Genomic DNA, 16,535 nt, shown 5'->3' with positions numbered 1-16,535 from the left:
CCATCTTTGAAGTGAAGCAGCTGCTATACTGCCCTGTACTGAAATAAGCACCTTTATGTAGCAACCCGAGGACAGACTATGGACAGACCATGCTCTGCATGCGTTCATGCAGCCTGTCTGTGTGCGTGGTTTTGAATCCCATTTTAAATGTGTCCAACAGAGGGAAGTAAGCGTGCAAAAGAATTCTAAGTGTGCAACTCCACATCAGGTTGAGCTGATCAATCAGCTCTGCTGCAGTCCCGCTCTCCCTACCAGTCCCAGACTCACACTCTGACTTCCCCCATTTGTTTATTTTTGCCAGGTTAATTTTCTGCTGGTTTAGCTCCCGAACAAACTTATCATGGGAACTGATAAACGTTGGTAGGAGGGAGAAGGGAGAGACTGTGGCAGCGCTGTCGTAATCTGTCATAATCGGTCATGTTGTCTTGCTTTAAGACGAACGTCTGGAATGACGACCTGGTGTCTCCCTTTTGTCTGCATCTACCTGCTTCACTTAACGTTTCACTTTTGTGCCTCCAGACAGCATGTTCCAAGAACCTCACCATGCCCACGCTCTCTTCTTGAGAGCGGCGCAGCTGTACATCTGTGCAATCAAATCCCTCTTCTCCTCCCTCAGCAGAGCATGAGCGCCGAGCCGAAAACTCCTGCTAACTAGGGTGAGGAGCTTCCAGCAAGCTTGGGGTCACAGGGCGAGCAAACCCCCATACCCCTGCAATATAAGGTAGAGATGTCTTGGCTTGCGCAACCCCGCGGCAGGGCAGAGCGCGTCTGCTTCTTGCCTTTTTTGGGTCCGCACGCAGAGTGCATGGCAGAACGGGGCCGGCTCCGTAGCACGGCGTGAGACGAATCACGGCAATAAAAGTCATCTCAGCGCCGCACGCCGCGGGTGTCGTTGCCGGTGATCCGCTCTCCGCCTTGTAGCTGCCTCGATGGCGTGAGAACGGCTCCCAGGTCCCCGCCGCTAACCCCCAGCCCAACCCGGGTGCCGGCAGCACGGCGAGGCTGGAGCGCAGCCCGCGGTCCCCCCGGGCAGCGCAGGGGCGCAGCGAGCGCCGGGGTCCCGACCTGCCACACCGGCAACCTCCCCCCCCCATCCCCCAAGTTTTCACCCTGGGCCACCTGGCTGCGCTGCCGCCCCCCCGCCGCAGGAAGCGGGAAGCCCCGGGCCCGGCTGCCCACCGGCGGTGAGGGGGCGGCGGGGCGGGCCCCCCGCAGCCAATGGCCGCGGCAAGGCGGGGAGGGCGCCGGGGGCGGGCCGGGCCGCCGGGAGGGGCGGGGGCGGGCGGGGAGAGCCGGGCAGCACCTTGCGGCGGGCGGAAGGTGAGTCCCGCTGGGCTGGGCTGGGGAGGGGGGTTCCTCACTTCTGCTGGACCCCCAAAGTTTGTAAAAGGGTTGAGTGGCCGGTTTATTCCAACGCATTCAACCTCCCGCCCCGCCCCCCCCCTCTTTTTTTTTTTAAATTATTTTCTTTTAGGAAGGGGGTACTGAGCCTGCCTCCCCCCTCCTGCCTCCCCGGCTCATTCATTTAACAAAGGGAGTTGCCTTCAGGCCCCGGGCTTTGCGAAGCCGGGGGCCGTTTGGGGCCGCATGCTCGGGGTGTTGGGGCAGAGATTGGGGTGGGAGTGGGGGCTCAGGCCAGAGTTTCTGCTCAGCACCGCGGCCTGGCTTGGGCTTGGGGTGGGGGCCGTGTGCTTTGGGTAGACACAAAGCGCTGAGGAGCCGGACCCTTGCTGGGCGATAGGGTGATGCAGCCCCCGGCTTTGTGTGGCTGGTGCGCGGGGATGGAGAGGTGGGAGCGTGTCTTTTAATACCACACCCCCCCGCCCCCGCCCGCCCGCCTGTGTGTGCCTATGAAACCGTGGCTTTTTGCTATTAAAGTACTCAAAAGCAAAGCTGAACTTAGGCTGGTGGGATAATTCAGATTGGAAGGGACCTCAGGAGGTCTCTAGTCGAGCCTTCTGCTCAAAGCAGGGGCTTCTCCCTGGGGAGGGGTGGCAGTGAAGGGACATCGTGAGCAGGGTGGCACCTCTGGGTGCTCCTGAATGCCCCTGGGAGCCCGAAGGAGAGGCAGCACCAGCAGGACGAGCCCTCAGAGGCTTTAGTGCTTTTCTCTTCCACTGTGCGTGGAAATGCCCCGATCCACAGCTCTCCCATGCCTGCAATCCCTGTTCTTGCTGCTTTTGTTATCCAGAGGGCTTAAAATTCATGATTATTGGGAATAGCCGGCTCCGTGTGTGTGTGTGTGTGTGTGTGTGTCATGGTGTATCTGCTCCTGCTGAGCACTACTTGATCCTTAGTCCAACATTCCCTCCAGGAGTTTTCTTTAGGAACAAGTTTTATAAATAGATGTCAAAACCTGGCTCTTCGGTGGGGACCTGTTACCAGCTGTAAGGCATGTACTTTATGCAGTGATGAGGGATTATGTATCTAGCTGTGTGTGTAAGAACAACTGGAAGAGCTGTTCAGTTAGCCAAGCTTTTCAAAGTGAAAGCGGGTATTGTAGCTGGGTGAAATGGCCGTGTCGGGCACAGGCGGAAGAGTGTTTGTTCTCTTTGCTTGCAAATTACTCTTTGTACAGTGGCTCATGGATGCCTTTTGCTGAACTACCTCCCTCTTCTCCGAGCCTGGAGTTTCCTGGTGTTGCACACATTACCTGAGAAAGCAGGGAGCATCTTCCTGTCTGCTGCTCTGACATCTCTTGGTGTGGGTGTGTTAATCTTGCTTGCAACTTTTTAGGATAAGGCTGGAAAAACTCCTCCTTGTGGAACTGTGTGTGTGTGTGTGTCTGCTGGATGCTTAGAAATTGCTTTTCCCTGTGCGTTTTCCCGTGGATAAGCCAGAGAAGTGAAGCTCGTCTCTGCACAGAGAACAGAAGGTACAGTAGAAATTTATCTGCGTCTAAATACTGAATCTGTTTAACTATGGACTGCCCCTGTCTTGTGCCATGGGGGAGAATTTGTTCTTAGCTGTACTGTGTAACAAAGCTGGAGTTGAAGACGGGCGACTGATAAGCTGGGTTGGTATTTCGCCTTTCTGAGCCCTGTGGGGAGCAGCTTCTTTAAATGGGATAATGTAACTACCGTTCTTGGACTCGGAAATTAAAGCCAAAAATAAAATTTGAGAGGAAAATGCTCTTGGACCATGGCAGTGGGAATGCTTTGACTGATTTAGGGGAATATTATGTGCTCTGGATGTTGCTCAGAAAAAAAAGAGTAGGCAAATGTAAGGCTTTTGGTCCATGCTTTTCCATGCATCACAGGGATATTGGGAGAAACATGTGACAAGTCCAGCATAACTACCAGAAGTGAAAATATATTACTTATTTACTGTGTTTCTGTCTGCCTTGCTTGTGCTGGATTAAAAACTGATGCTAGCTCTTTTTGCCTGAGAGGCCAAAGAACTGTTTGATTACTGCTGCTTCTTGTGTATCCTTTTCCAGGTCTGTGCAGACCTTTTCTCAGCTTTGACTACAAGTGCATGAATTTTACCTAGTTTGCTAACTAGTGTTTTGTTTTTAAATATGAGTGAGCTGCAGTGTGGCTTCTTTCCTTCTTTCTCCCTTTTGTGCCCCTGTCTCACTTCCTTGATCTGGGAAGTTTTCTAATTTCAAAAGCTAGTTGCTACAGTCCAGTTCCCTTATATCCTTAAGAGAGTACAGAACCACCTAGAGCTCAAACAGACTTTTCCCAGTAGCAAAATACAGAAATGACCTGGAGCTCCACCCTCAAAGTGATCGGAGTTTACAGTTCATCCTGTCAACAGCAGATAACAGAAGCAAATTGACTTTGTAAAGGATCTGACCATCTTCCTGAGGAGGTATAAGAAACAGACTGAAACCAGGCATCTAAAAACTAAAGCCATGTTTGCTTAAAGCCTGGTCGATGTTAGCCGTTTTACAGGTAGAAGAATGTATCTTATTGGCTTTTTTACCTCTATGGGAGGGCAAAAGAATATTGTGTGTCAGAACTGTGTTGTGTGAAAGAGCCTTTTTCTGCACCTCGCAGGGAGCTAAACTAATTTTCTTAGCCTGATGTCTTGGCCTGTTATGGGAATTGGGGAGAATGTAAGCGTGTTCTGCTTGATACTGAGGGCTTGTTCTTAAGGCGAAAATAACTTGTCTAGTGTGTCACTCTCTGTATGCGCTTGCACAGCTCTCACCTGGGAGGAACTGCTTTGCACCCCTGTTCCCAGAGATGGGAATGGCAGGGTCCGTTCCCTTTGGCGGCAGCAGGACTGGGACTGTCAGCAGATGCTCGCTTATGTGGCACGTAAGTCACTGCGATCAGTTCTTCACTCCTAAGCAGAAGGCATGTGATGCTTTTTAGGAATGAACAGCTTAAAAATGCCTGATGCTGCTTATGCTAACCAGGTCTTTACTTAAGCTTAAGTCCAAGCTTGAAATTCCTGAGCTTGGGTGCGGCTGTGCACTGCAGGTGTGGATGTGTTGGCTGTGGGGGGTAACGCTCAGCGCTGCCACTAGTGATGACTGCTCCTGGCTTTGTGCAGGACAGCAAGCTTCCTTTTGTCCTGTCCTTCCTCGAGCACATCCCCAGAGCCATAGATGGGAGTCTTTGGCTCTTCCCATGCTCTGTCTCCTTTTCAGCATGGGGCTGAACATGGAGTGCGTGTCACAGTTTCGGGGTCTTTCGTGGGATTCACTTGATCAAAACATGGATGCTCAGAGCTGAAAACACGGATGCTCAGAGCTGAACATGTTCCCCCCAGGCTCCCGATATGATCAGTAGAGAAGAAAAGATGCTTTTAGGATGTGGTACATATCATTCTCCAGTAGATGTTTTAAAATGGGTCACAGAGCTGCACTCTAAAAATGCTGATTGCTCTCTGTAGTCACCCTGGTCTCCTCTGTCTCCCTTGCTTTGTGTTGTACATGGCAGCAGGGAACTGAGAGGACTTACCCCTTACTCCTCTCACTGTGGGGATGCAGGCAGGCAGCACTGCTTACATATCCACTGGCAGAACCACTGTAGTAGCATAACTTTCACCAGTTCCCTTCATTTCATCACTTGTTTGTTGGGGTGGGAGAAGGGGAAACAAAAAAGCCATCTGATTAAGTGCATTTCCAGGGGAATTTGCAGAAAATTGGAGGTATTCAGTTCTGGTTTCTGTACTAATATACTTCTGGTGAATTGTCTAGAATAGCTGTTCAAACTGGCCATCCAAGGGTGTTCCGGTTTCTAGTCGTATAGTGATGATGGCCTTGCTCTATCTCTTGCATCTAGTCTGAGATGCAGGTTAAACAATAACTTTCCTTCTATGGTTTCTTTCCTTCTTGAGGTCTATGCTCTTTGGACCTGCTATATAACTGGTTTATCTCACTCTTAAGCTGATAGAACGACTTCAAGGCAGTTATATTTCCTGCTTCCTGTCTAGAATCAGTGAAGTGGTGGCAAATCAGACATCTTTTTATCATCTTAGGTTTAAAAAAAGGAGGAGAAAAAGATGTTAATGGTATAGAAGAAAGGTCCTAATTTGGGAAAATTGGGCCAAATCAGAAGACTGCAGAAGTAGTAATCAAATGTGCTTTCTGAAAAGAAGTGATTGCTCCTACAGTAACCCTTTGGGATCCCAGTTATCATGCGAGAGGCAATGCATGTAATGTATTGTGACTGCCTTGAAGTACATGACATCTAGCTGCAAACATCTCCTTGGTCTAGGTGGGCTTCTAGCTGTGGGGACTACAAGAAAGTGGTAAGTACGTGCTGCGTGCAAGTGTGGCGTAAAGCCTTGTTTCATGCCTTTTTTTCCCCCCCTCTTCTACTTCCATAAATTCACTCCATACCTGTAATCTAAATGGAAAATGGGGGAGGAAAATAATTACTATTTATATTGTGTGTGGTTTTGGGACGGGGGATGTTGTCCAAGTTTACCTTAAAGCTTTGACTACTGCTTTTACGAGCTTGATGCATCTAGTTACAGTGTGTCTGTCCATGGTTTACAGCTGATGGCATTTGATGACTTTACAGATGGCAGCAGAGAAAGGGAAAATCAAATACGAAAGATTAGGGGACAGTTTAATAGACTGGCTTGCCAAGGTGCCACAGCACCACTTTGGGACTTTGAGTTACTGCTGCTAAGCATCTGTAAGGCTTTGAACTATCAATATTCTTAATGACTCTTAAGTGGCACACAAATATTTTAGATGATGCCTCTCTTACAAGACAAAGCCCATTTCTCAGGGCTTATGTTCTATTTATGAAATAGGAGTCAGAGTGAGAAATATTTTTATTTGAACTGGTGGCTTGCTTCATGTGTTTTTTCTCCTCATTTACATATAGAAAGCTTAGTGTAATGTGAAATACCTTATCACTGCACCCTACATATTCCCAAATGCATGTTCTCTGCTGATGTTAAAATATGAGTCGCTTGGCCACTTAACCCGAACTCTGCAGAAAGAGAAGTGATTCCTTTTGTCAAACTCGGATTTAATTTCCCCAGCTATCTGTAAGCGAGCATTATGCAGTTTCCCTGACAAGTTCAACTTAAAGGCTTTGTGCCAGGATGAATCTACCATTTGCCTTTAGTAGAATTTCAAGAATGCCTTATTTCAGCCATGCTTTGCAGAAGCTGGAAGTCACAGCTGACTGTAGAACTCGTGTGCCTCCGTAGTTCAGAGTCGTTTGGGATGAAGGAAGAGCTGATTTCCTTCAGCAGCAGAAAGGAGGGATATTCCAAATGCCTTTCCCGATCCTCCCTATGCTGTTGCATTCATTTCAGCTCTAGGCCCTGTGCTAACCTCTGTGTAAGGTGCAGTGTGTGTCTGAGGCCATCACTGAGCTCTGTAACCCCAGTGTGTGTTGGGGTGTGTGTGTGTGTGGCGGGAATGAAGCCAGGCTCATAACGTATCCTTTGCTTTTCTAGGCTTTTTCTAAACTGCTCACCTGTCTGAACTTTGGGGTTCCATCCTAATACAAGATAGACTTAACAGTCAGGTAACAGCTGCAAAGACCAGGGAGTGCATAGCACAGAAAGGAATTAGCAGCAAATGGACACATCAGGATTTGAAATGTAATATTGATTAGTTCATTAAAATTAATAAGACACTCAATTATAAAACTCCCATCACATTTTGCAGTTCTACTGGAAATAGAACAATTTACGTGTCCTTATCCTTTCAGGAATACCTCACTCAAGACAAATTTTTATGTCATTTTCCTTTGCAAGTCACAGAACCTGTTAACTCTTAGTGGAGGCCATGTTTGACTGTTTTGTTTAGTGAAATGTTGTTTTTAATAGATTGGAAATTGTGGTCACAGTATTATGTAATAAAAAGTTGCTTTAATTGAGACTGATCCAAATTAGTGTATAACTGGACCAATGTCACTGTAGTTAGGGTCAAAAAATCAAAAGGCAGATATTCACATACTGGCTAATTTTTAGCAAATTGGACCAATCTGTTTCAAAACAAACCACGTAGAGGGGAAACCCTATGATTCAAGCTCAGGAACTCAAGGAACAAATTTGTGAAAGGGAACGTTGGTTCATAAAAAGGAAAAGTGTCATGTTTTTCCTAATTCTTGAGAAATATGTATATGGCCTCCATAACACTGAAATGTGATTTTTCAGGCTACAGATTTAATTGCTTTGCGGAACCTTAAATGATTTAAAGCTGGGTTCCAAAGTGAATCTCTATGCTTTACTAAGTATTGTAATTTGTTAAATAATACCTTTAATAAAGGATATGCTTGAGAGAGTTTGAGCTATTTGACTCATGGTACTTCTTGCTGAAATGAGAAATTCCTCTAGGAATACTCAATTTCCATGCAAGAGAGAGGCTGGAGGAAGATCAAGATGTAGAACAAAGATCCTGGAATGATTGTTAAGTGGATGGCACTTCTCATGGATGTGGTCACTGCTAATTCTTTTTTCCACAGAAGTTTGATTGAATTTTCTTGCCACACTGCCCAGGAGAGCTGAGTCTCCCATTTAACCACAAAACCTTAACCGCAAGCTTATAGTTCACATCCCTGTTATGCCCTGCCGTTGTGCTCATCTTCAGTCACACGTTAGAGTAAGATGTGAGTCCGATTCAGTGTTACTTCTCTGGCATTGCCGTTGTGGCAGACTACAGGTGATAATGGAAAAGCTTTGAGAGTCGAACTCAAAGGAGTTGCCTAGAAATGAAAGGTGGTAATGCTGCCTAGCTGTTCATCAAAACCATCCGCTTTCTGATAATCAAAGTAAATGGTAACGTTCTTTGGTAAAATGTATGCATGCTGTGGGTGTGTGTTAAGGTGTTTGATGCTTTCTGTTAAGCTCCAGGATTCTGGAGATGTGAAAGCTATGCAAAAATCTGTGTCATATAAAAGAGACTTCTCCCACTCCTATCTGTAGAGAGAAATGACAGAATGTGATCCAAGTGTGCCTTGAAGACTTAAATAATGAGATTTAACTACACAGAGGCTTTGGTTTGAGCCTCCAATTCCTAATTTTTTTGGGGAAAGTAATGGTATCTACTGCATCTTAACAGTAAGTTATTAACATTATAATGAAATTGTCCAGAATCATGGAAATCTGTACTGAGTACCTTACAGAAAGCCAGAGAAGTTGTGAGGGGAGGAAGGAGCGGGAACTGTAGCACCAGTTACAAGTGTTGCATCATAGTTATGTTGAGCTAATAAAAAAAGGAATCTGTATTAATTTCTGGCTCATCAAATTTCTTGTTGTTGCATCAGCCTATATGTCTTGGTAATAAGGTGTCTGGTAAAAATTGCAATCTCTTACTTCTGTGTCTCTTATAAATTTTTCTACACAATTCTGACTCCCTTGGTATCAGAGAGGATGAATAAGAAGGCTGTACCAAATGCACAGAAAGCAGCAGGAGTCTTATCCACTGCTAGGCCACTGCCAAAAGAGTCTGAAAGAGTGGGCCTAGAACTACTTTTCCATGCTTGCTTTAATCCCTTATTTTCCTAAACCAGATTTTGAGGAGTGTGAACAAAATTAACCTGACAGTTTATCTTGACAAAGCTGTAACTTCCAGCGCCAAACCACTGGCTCTCTTTCCACATCTGGGGCCCCTGACAATCATGCGAAACTTCACTTGTGGTGTCTATGTGGGAACTAAATTTGGTATTTTTCTTGTTTGTTTAGTTTCTTTTCTCTCCCTCTGGTCCTTCTTTACCTCTCTTAAAGCCTGGTTTGTTTGTTTTCCTTTTGCCTTTCTACAGAAATGTTGTTCATCTCCCACATATCTTGACTTGCCCTGGCCACCCCTAAGACTGATGAAAAACAGAATCCTCATACACCTGTGATCCTGAAGATGCCAGGCAAATACAGATGAACCATGGGGACGTAAAACAATTTGTCCTCCACCTCAGTAAGAAGCAGCCTCTTTGGGGCTTGGGAGGAGGGTGAAGTTTGGCTAGGGGCAGAATCCTTGGCCTCGTTACCTTCCTCTCTCAAGCAGGTAGTTTTGCTGATGAGATATCTGGAAATACTTAAATACACAGACTTCATTTAGAAAAGCCGAGGAGGTGAGGGTAGGGCTGGGAATGGCAAAAGCCGGACTTCCAGCCAGAAGAAAAAGCAAGAAACTCAAGATTCCTTCAGGGCTTTCCTGAAAGCCAGAAAGTAGAACACAACCAGTATATCTTTCTGTGTAGGCTGTCTTAAAATGGAGGCAGACGGTTACAGGCGGTGTTTGAATTCTAGGTTCAATAAAGGCACATCCTTCAGTTAGGCAAGGCAAAACAGTGTCATTTGTTAGAATTCAAACCCAGTATCTAAATGCCTCGATGACTTGTCATCAAGTGACTCACTGCACTGTCATAGTAGAACTTCTGACTTTCACATGAAAGTTATACTTGCTGAAACAGCGTCCTGCCAGCTTGTGTTAACAGCCCCCCCATCCCAAACTTGTCTCCAGTTCAGTCACAGTGAGGGGACAGGGCAGGAGAAGGTGGCAAGAGCCGGTTAAATGATCAGAAGTCTCATTACCTCTTCCTTGTAGACTTCTAATTGCCCCCTTTTTCATTTTTCTGTGTGTCTCTGAAACAAGTCCTTGAGTTGCAAAAGAAAACCTTCAGAAGCGATGAGCTGGCCGTAATTGTAAGAATTAAGTCATTTACTTGGTCCATCCAAAAGTGTCTTTTCTTGTGTGCAGTGTTGTCTTTTAAAGTTATTGGCTACTTTAAAAAAATGCCAATGTTGAAATGATCTCAGCTTGTTCCCTTTACCTCCTGCAGCTTAATAGGTGATCATCAGGATCATGGGGTTTGTTTTGTTATTTTTGTCTTTTCTTTAATTCATATAATCAATTTCATTTTAGATGCCCTTTGCTTTTTTTAAGAGCCAATCCTTTCTAATACTAGGTACATCCTGCAGGAGCCCTTCCTGCCTTCTGATCCAATACTTACTCATCCTGGGACCTAGTCCAAATGCCACCAACAGTGCTTGTGTGGGCTTTTTTTGTTTATTTCAAAAACGTTTTGTCAGATGCTGACATGCAGCAGCACTAAATGCATAAGTGTGTAGTTCAGGAAGTAACTGTGCTGGAGATTTAAAGGATCTCACCTGAGCAGCAAGTGGCTTTCTGCTCTTAACATCGTACCTGTTTCTGTCATCAAGCTTTACATTTAGTATTACAGGGGATGCCGTGCATATCTGATGATGTTCGCTTGCTCTTTGAGTCCCACCCAGTTATTTTGGCTCAGTAGCGAGGAGCAGTGACTTCAACAAGGTGATCTCATTTGACATGTGGTATAGTTGTGTTTGTTTTTGAAGACTTGAGATTCTGGTCCATCTGCGCTTCCTGTAGCTATAGGTAAGTCATCTGAAATCCAGTAGGATGAGCATGTGTGATCTCTGCAGTCTGTCTTCCTCCTTTCCCAGGAATTCACACACTTTCCTTCTGCAGTGGAGCTCTTGTTAGTGTCGTTTTTCTTTTCACTGGGATGTGAATGGGGTGAGCAGTGAAAAGCTTCCGTATAAAGCATAACCTGTGCTAGTTTCGGCATAGAGACTGTTTGACCTCTCCACAAGATCCTAAATTCCTAATGAACTAACTATAAATTTGGAAGGAAAGAGTCTGTGGTTGACTGCATTCTTCTTGCCTAACAGATGAGAAGCTTGTGTCTTCCTTTTTTTCCAGAAATGAGCCCCTCCCCCATCACAAAACTATAAAGCAAGGATGTGGCTGTTGGCAGCTGTTTTCCTTTTGATGTGGTCAACTCAAAATTAATATTAGAAGTGTAATTCTGAACTTGCATTTTCTTGGAGACCAAATGCGTGATGAAAGGACAGGAGAGTTCTCTCTCCACCTGCTGGGAGCGTGCTCTTTGCTTGAGTTTTTTTGGAGGCTGTGATCGGGGGATGAAGCTCGACACAGCTGAGCTTCTCATGGCACGCAGCCATCCACAGGCAAGGGTGCTTTTCCCTTTCAGCACTTGGCTGTGAGCTGACCTGGCAGAAAACTTAACAGAGCTATATGAGTGAATGTAGCTGTGGGGTAGTATTAGAGATCCCGGAGCTGTCTGTAGGTTGAAACCTGGATGTAAGGACTGTAAGACATATGGCTAGATCTGGTGGCTTCTCAGAATTAGCTCACAAGCAAGTGCCTTCTAACTCCTGAAAGATGACTCTCTTATTACAGTATCTGCTGTATACTTTTAATTTTGGTTATTTTGTTCTTACCAACTTCTCCCCGTGCTCTGTGAGCCTCTAGCACCTGCCTGGTAAGGTTCTGCTGGACCTGCTTATGCTTCGTATCTGAAAGTTCTTGGTACCAAATGGATTTTGACTCCTCTCTAACTGGCTCTCTGTGTTTTAATAAATGTATTTTGGAGAAAGCCTGACAGAAAATCACAATGTGTTTCTCCCCACTCCTGTGGTCGTGGTGGTGTTCTGGATCCTCTGATTCCATGTGGAAGCATGAAGCCTGTGATCCCTGTTCATGCTGTGTAGGGACTTCCATGCTTTGCCTAGTGAGTTTTTTGTTAGTGTAGCAGAGCACTTTTGGGATTCTCACATCACCTACCTCCATAATGTCTTGTGTTGTAGAGAGAGAGATATATATACGTATACACATATGTTCCTTCAGTCTTGAAAAGAGGAGTCAGAATTGGAAGGTTGTTTTCCCCAGCAGGTTATAAGCTGGGCCCAAACTTCTTGCTGGTGCCCAGCTGGCACTATAGTTCAATCCAAGACAGAATTAAGTTGCTAGTGCCAGTCACACAAACATTATTAAATAATCCTGCTCTTTTGCTGTTCTACTTCCATTTTGCAGTCCTTTAGGTCATAGTCAAAGTGCTATAGCACAGGAATCCTGTCTTGTACCAATGCTTGGTGGCTTATTCAAGGAGATGCTGAGATTCCTTGCAACCTTCTGCCTAAATGGTGCCCGTAAAGGCTCACAACATAAAACACAACTATGCTGGTGAAGTAATACACTGTCTTCTGTCCTGCAGGTGTAAAGGGCAAACACAGAAGCAGCAGGTACAGGAAGGAACAGGAAAACACATTTCTGCTATAGCATAATGTTGCTTTATCTCAGAATGCCCTGAAATACATACAGTATGGCAATATTTGTGCCTCAGAATTCATAGCCAAGATGGAAAACCAGATGACAAATTTTCATGCTGTCAGGATCTGTGCAGCAGGTATTCGGTAAGATCTGCTGGGCATGAAGGAACAAAAAAAACCCTTATGCGTTGTTGTTTTCCCTGTCTTCCCCCCCCCCTCCTTTGTTTTTTTCCTTCTTTCCCTCCCCCCCTCCCCTGACCTCGGGACATAACTCTCTCAGCAGCCTATGGGTTTCAGTGGGAACGTCCAGGCACTGTCTTAGCACTTAGAGAGCCTAACCTTGAGAACAAAAGTAGAGTGTTTAATGTGGTTACATACTAAAAGATGTGGGTAGGCATCTAGTGGGAATCCAGAAAGCGCGTGGGTGCTTGATTCCCTCGGAAACTGTTGGGATTTGGCACCTAAGCTGGTAAAGTATTTTTAAAAACTCTCAAGTATCTTTTGGAGAATTGGGTCTGATGTTGCTAATCAGTGAGGGGTGGGGGTATTTTTTTTTTTTTCTGAAGTAATTGCTGCCTTTGATCCTTGTTACTTTCTAGCAGATAAACAGGAGGAAATTGAAGGAAAGCAACAGAAATGACTTTGGGGCTGGAGGGACTGACGCAAGAGGAAGATAAAAGAGCTATATACTTGTGTAGTTTTTCTAAAATGAGGAGGAGTGCAGGACTGTTTATGGGCTTCTGAAGGGCATAAATGCCAAGGAATGGAGGGTGTGGAAGAAGGAAACTTTCAGTCTTCACTCTGCAAGTGCCTGTGCAGGCAGGTAACTTCACACACAGCCTCACTCAAAAGAGCGTTTTCATTGAACTTGTGTTACTGGGATGTGCTGGTGAGGAACAGACAGGCAGCAAGGAAGGTGCCAGCTTTTAGTACTTCAGCCAGGATAAAACGTTTAAATCTGCAGTTGTTTGCACCTCCAATTGCCTGGCATCAATGTCATCACATTGCACAAAAGTTACTTTCCATTTGTGCCAGCCATCTCTATCAGGAGGAGCCTAGACAGAAACCCCGCCTCAGGCCCTGGTAGCTCGGGTCCCAAACTTGCATTGTTGGTGCTCAGATCTCCATCCTGTATCACAGCGGAGCTGGCTGCCACGGTGACACAGTTTAATCCCACTGATCTCTTTATGGTATCTGAAACTGCAAGCAGGAAGAAAAGGCAGGGTGGCAGCCCAGCCCGGGCACAGGTTGCTATAGGGGAGAGCGGGCACAGTGAGTAGGTGAAACAGTCTGTCTTGGGGCTGCTCTTCTGAGATGTTAGGGCTTTGCTTTTTATATCCATTAGGACATAGATATTAGATAAATTAGAATATAATCCATTAGGATTAGAGTATCGTGGGGAGTGCTTGGTGACACCTTGGGAGGTGTTAAAAAGGTTACTTGGTGTCGATAAAGCCATAGCAGAGAATAGCAACTGCTGAAGGTACGGGGGACATTCCCACACCAAGTGCACCTTTTTGTGGCCAATAAATCAGAGAAACAAATTTGAGATAAATGCAAAAGGAAGAATTCAGACCGAATAGATAAGTTAGATTTTATTAAGTCACCAGGGCTAGATGGCGTTCAACCAAGAGTCCTGACAAACTTGAATGTGAAACTGCCGAACTGCTGGCCAAGCTGTATAATTTATCACCACAGACAGTCGCTGTGCCAGAGGACTGGGGAGCTGCTAGTGTAACTCCCATCTATAAAAAGGGGTCTGGAGGGGATCCTGGGAACAGCACACCAGAGAGTCGTGCTACCAGGAATGGAAGGGTCTGTAATAAGGATCTCTGAATACACGGATAAATGTTAATTGTTGGGAAAGAGTTAATGTGGCTTCTGAAAATGAAAATCCTGCTGCCCTACCCCATGAAGTTTTGCGGGGTGTCAGTAAGAAAGGCTTAAAGTGAATGCAATATATTTGGATTTTCAGACAGTCTCTGTCAAGATCTTAAGCTCTTACAAGTTTGGAGGAAAGGTTATTTTATAGTTTGAAAGCCGCATGAATAATAGGAAGTAAAAAATTTGGGATAATTTCACTTTTCAGGATGGGGAGGGAAACACCACTGCAGCAGCAACCAAAAAGCCACCATCCTCATCAGGAAAGGGATGAGCGATACCATTTCCTTTCAGTGTAAATGACTGTTGCACCCATATATTGTATGTGATGTGCAGTTCTGGTCTCCACATCTCCAAAAGGACACAGTGGTATTGCAGCTGCAAGGGTCAAAGAGATGGGCTGCCTTCCAAGGAGGAGCTAAAATGGCTGAGACTCTTCCTTTTGAGAAGGAGGGGAGCAACGTGGATGAGGTTTAAATGATTAAGTCAGCAGGTAAAGCTGAGTATGAAACATCCGTCAGCTCCCATGCTATCGCAGCCAGGGAACTTTTGATACAACAAGATGAGCTTTGATTTTAAAATAGCTGAAAGTGCATGCTAGTGTAGTGGAGAAAAATTGGTGCTTGTGGCCTCAGAATAGGTGGAATTTGGTGACAACAGGCTTTGCGGTACTCGCCTGTGCAGAGCAAAGCCTACATGCATTGCCTTTGCAAGAGAGTCTGCATGACCCTTCCTTTCCCCAGGGCTCTCTTCCACAGCTTTGCATAGGAAGTGATTATCCAGGTGGCTGGCAAGTGTTAGACACTCCCTTGTGTGCATGCTGAGATTTTTTTTTTTAATTATAAGTGACTTATCCCTCATAGGAGTGATTTTTTTTTTTTTAATGCTGCCTTCAGCAGGGTGTGCATGTGAACTTTATTTTAATTAAGGGTGAGGAATCTGTTTTACATAACTATATCCCAGATTCTCATGAGAGAGTGAAAACAGCCCTGAGGGACTGCTGAAGAGGCCAGTGAAATCGGTTGCCTCACTGATGGGAGGCCTGATTCTGATCTCTCTTCAGCTCTCTCTACCTGTGGGACTTGCTCTGGGCTGGCTGACAGCCAGAGGGGTTGAATCAATGCAAAGGGACAGACTTCTCACAGCTTTATTTTAGCCCACTAACTTGTGGTTCTGGGCAGATACAGGGGTGGCAGCTGCAGCTCTGCCCGAGGTTCTTGTCCCTGTAGTGGGAATAATCAAACGGGATGTGAATCTGCTTCCAAGCCCTTTCAGCCACGGCTTGGTGCTGGTTCAGACAACTTCTGCCACTATGCCTGGTGCCAGGGTATTAATTGCAACACTCCATTCGCTCACCTCTTTGGAACAGGGGCGCATGTTGCAATCAGTCTGGTCCCCCCCAGTTGAGTTGCTTCAGATTTAGTAGTAATGCTAGTGGGATTGGGTCAAGGTGATTCTCTGAATCTTTGAGAATGAAAACAAATTGCACTGGAAGTCACAAACAAACCTTTTCGAGCTGGTTGTGTATTCCTTGTTTTTGTTTTTTACATGCTGTCAACTAAAATTTTATTTGAGTTGTAAAGCCTGGAAGGGACAGGGAGCAGATGAGTAAAATGTTTCTGTGCCGTTAAGGTGGGAAAATCCAGGGCATGTGCATGGTCTTCTGTTTGTTTAGTGTTTTTCTCTTAAGAAAAAAGAAGGAATAAAGGTGTTAAAACTCTATTGTTGCAGTACTGGCAGCAGGGTATACAAATAAAAGAGAATCTCTTTCACTGTGCACAAAGAGAAATATGAAAACCAAACCACAAACTCTGTAAAGATGCTAATTAATTTTTTGAGTAAACCCTGGCAGGTTGTTAGCATCTGGTACTTGTTTACAGTGGCTGAAGTGAGCATCCCTTTCAGCAAGTCTTACGTACTGGTGGTAGTTTTACTACCCTGTTATCAAAGTCTCAGTGTAGTGTTGAAGAAATTAAATTGTTGATAGACTGCACAGTTGCGACCTTGTGGTGTCCTGCTGAACCTGGTGGTGGCCAGCAATTTCTGAAGTAAAAACCCTGGAGAGTTTTCGGCATGTCTGTTTGTTTTATCCAGTGATACAAAGGGCAGATACCTTTCCTTTTTACTGTGTTAAGCCAGGCTCAAACACCAATGTCACTGAGTGATGTCCATGT

General features: G+C 45.4%; 1 protein-coding gene across 5 annotated transcripts in view; it reads left to right on the top strand.

Annotated features, from left to right (window-relative positions):
• The first annotated feature begins 1,280 nt into the window (after positions 1 to 1,280).
• PAK1 (p21 (RAC1) activated kinase 1) overlaps positions 1,281 to 16,535 on the top strand; it is a 73,515-nt gene continuing 58,260 nt past the window's right edge. The window contains exons 1-2 of one of the 5 annotated variants that reach the window (XM_080374813.1): positions 2,018 to 2,875; positions 4,152 to 4,268. The gene's annotated coding sequence lies outside the window, so the exon portion shown is untranslated. Of the gene's footprint in view, positions 1,321 to 2,017; positions 2,876 to 4,151; positions 4,269 to 4,870; positions 5,710 to 16,535 lie in introns of those variants that run through there. The other 4 variants (XM_080374806.1, XM_080374808.1, XM_080374812.1 and 1 more) reach the window with 4 other exon arrangements.

This window comes from Falco punctatus, assembly GCF_963210335.1.
Source record: "Falco punctatus genome assembly, chromosome: 2".
Classification (NCBI taxonomy): domain Eukaryota; kingdom Metazoa; phylum Chordata; class Aves; order Falconiformes; family Falconidae; genus Falco; species Falco punctatus.
Note: the sequence above shows the minus strand (reverse complement) of the source record. Positions and strands in the feature narration are given on the sequence as shown.